Genomic DNA, 2,704 nt, shown 5'->3' with positions numbered 1-2,704 from the left:
GACTGAAATGCCAGCAGTGTTTATAAAAGCAGTTCGATGGAGCGAGGTAGAGGGGATAAACTCTCCCAGACCAAAAACCTCAGACCAAGGCAGAGACAAGGGTGGAGTTGGGGCTGGGAATCCAGAAGCTAGTTGTACTGAAACTAGCTTACAGAAGCATCCTGCAATGATGTCACCTTCACTGAGACATGAAGAAGTATTGTCGCACTTGCAAGGCAACAGCTCAAGCGTTTGTGGTATAGTGTTTGACAGGGCGTATAGGATACATGTCACGGGCGTCGTATGAAGTGGACCAAAATGCAGCGGGAGTCTGTATACTCATCTTCTTTTTTATTGGCAGAAAGAAGGAAAAACAAAACAAAACACACGTATACAAAAATAACGATGACAAACAGTCCTGTAAGGCATACAGCTATACACGAAACTACCCAAATCCCATAGAAAAAACACCCCTCTTAAATAGGACCTTCAATTAGAAGCAACGAGGAGCAGCTGCTTCTAATTGAAGCTCAACCCAATAAACACCACATAGAAATAGACATTCTAGAACTAACATAGAAATAGACTAACAAGAACATAGCCCAACAAACACCGAAACACTCTAAACAAACACCCCCTCTTAAATAATAACATAGCCCAACAAACCCGAAACACTCTAAACAAACACCCCCTGCCACGCCCTGACCAAACTACAATAACAAACAACCTCTTTTACTGGTCAGGACGTGACAGTACCCCCCCAAAGGTGCAGAAGCACCTCACCGAAAAATAAACACAAAAAAAAAATAAACCCCAAAACAAAAATTAAACCTAACTAAAGGGAGGGAAGGGAGGGTGGCCACCGTCACCGACAGTTCTTGTGCTACACCCCCCCTCCCCAACCTCCAACTATGGAGGTGGCTCAGGCTCCAGCCTTAATCCCCAACCTAACCTGTCCACCCCCGCTAAATGCTTATTAAATTTTACCCCTCCCGAAGTCTCTGGGCTATGGCGTATCGCTGAAGACCTTGGGCTGTTGCGCGTTGCTGAAGACCTCGGGCTGATGCGCGTCGCTGAAGACCTCGGGCTGATGCGCGTCGCTGGAGACCTCGGGCTGATGCGCGTCGCTGGAGACCTCGGGCCGATGCGCGTCGCTGGAGACCTCGGGCTGATGAGCGTAGCTGGAGACCTCGGACTGGAGGGCGACTCTGGGAGCTCCGGACTGGAGGGCGACTCTGGGAGCTCCGGACTGGAGGGCGACTCTGGCTGCGTCGGTTCCGGACTGTGGGCCGCCTCTGCCGGCTCCGGACTGTAGGCCGTCTCTGCAGGCTCCGGACTGTGGGCCGTCTCTGCAGGCTCCGGACTGTGGGCCGTCTCTGCAGGCTCCGGACTGTGGGCCGTCTCTGCAGGCTCCGAACTGTGGGCCGTCTCTAACTGTTCGCACTTCCGCATACACCTGCGCTCTCCACTCCACACGCTCCCCATAATAAGCACGGGGAGTTGTCTTAGGGCTCACCCTTGGCCCAGCCAAACTACCCGTGTGCCCCCCAAAAAATATTTATTGGGGGTGCCTCTCAGGCTTCCTTGCCAGGCGTGTTCACGCATAGCGTCCCCGGTCCTCTTCAGCCTTCCTCCATGGTGACTCACCCGTCAGTATCTCCTCTCTCCTGGCTGCCTCCACCTGTTCCCATGGGAGGCGATCCCTTCCGGCCAGGATCTCTTCCCACGTATAGGATCCCTTGCCGTCCAGGATGTCCTCCCATGTCCAGTCCTCTTTACAGCTCTGCTGCCGCTCCTTCCTCCGCTGCTTGGTCCGTTTGTGGTGGGTAGTTCTGTCACGGTCGTCGTATGAAGTGGACCAAAATGAGTCTGTATACTCATCTTCTTTTTTATTGGCAGAAGGAAGGAAAAACTAAACAAAACACACGTATACAAAAATAACGACGACAAACAGTCCTGTAAGGCATACACGAAAGAACTACCCACAAATCCCATAGAAAAAACACCCCTCTTAAATAGGACCTTCAATTAGAAGCAACGAGGAGCAGCTGCTTCTAATTGAAGGTCAACCCAATAAACACCACATAGTACTAACATAGAAATAGACTAACAAGAACATAGCCCAACAAACCCCGAAACAATCTAAACAAACACCCCCTGCCACGCCCTGACCAAACTACAATAACAAACAACCTCTTTTACTGGTCAGGACGTGACATTTACATTACATTTTAGTCATTTAGCAGACGCTCTTATCCAGAGCGACTTACAGTAGTGAATGCATACATTTCATACATTTTTTTTTTTTTTTTTCCTGTGCTGGCCCCCCGTGGGAATCGAACCCACAACCCTGGCGTTGCTAACACCATGCTCTACCAACTGAGCTACAGGGAAGGCTGACAATACACGCTTAGAAAAAAAGACTGTCCCCATGGGAGAACCCTTTGAATAACCTTTTGGCTTCTAGATAGAACCTTTTTGGGTTCTATGTGGAACCCTCTGTGGGAAGGGTTCTACATGGAACACAAAAGGGTTCTTTAACCTCCCTGGGCGAGGTGGGATGCTTGCTTGTCAACAGCCAGTGGAATCGCGTGGCGCGAAATACAAATACCTCAAAAATGCTATAACTTCAATTTCTCAAACATATGACTATTTTACACCATTTTAAAGACAAGACTCTCATTAATCTAACCACATTGTCCGATTTCAAAAAGGCTTTACAGCA

The 2,704-nt window shown here is 49.3% G+C and overlaps 1 non-coding gene across 1 annotated transcript; it reads right to left on the bottom strand.

Annotated features, from left to right (window-relative positions):
* Positions 1 to 2,300: 2,300 nt before the first annotated feature.
* trnaa-agc (transfer RNA alanine (anticodon AGC)) lies at positions 2,301 to 2,376 on the bottom strand. The gene has a single exon. It is a non-coding gene; the product is annotated as a tRNA-Ala (tRNA).
* Positions 2,377 to 2,704: the final 328 nt, after the last annotated feature.

This window comes from Salmo salar, chromosome 17 (assembly GCF_965601325.2).
Source record: "Salmo salar chromosome 17, fSalSal1, whole genome shotgun sequence".
Taxonomy (NCBI): Eukaryota; Metazoa; Chordata; class Actinopteri; order Salmoniformes; family Salmonidae; genus Salmo; species Salmo salar.
The sequence above is the reverse complement of the archived record's forward strand: the minus strand, read 5'-3'. Positions and strand labels throughout refer to the sequence as shown.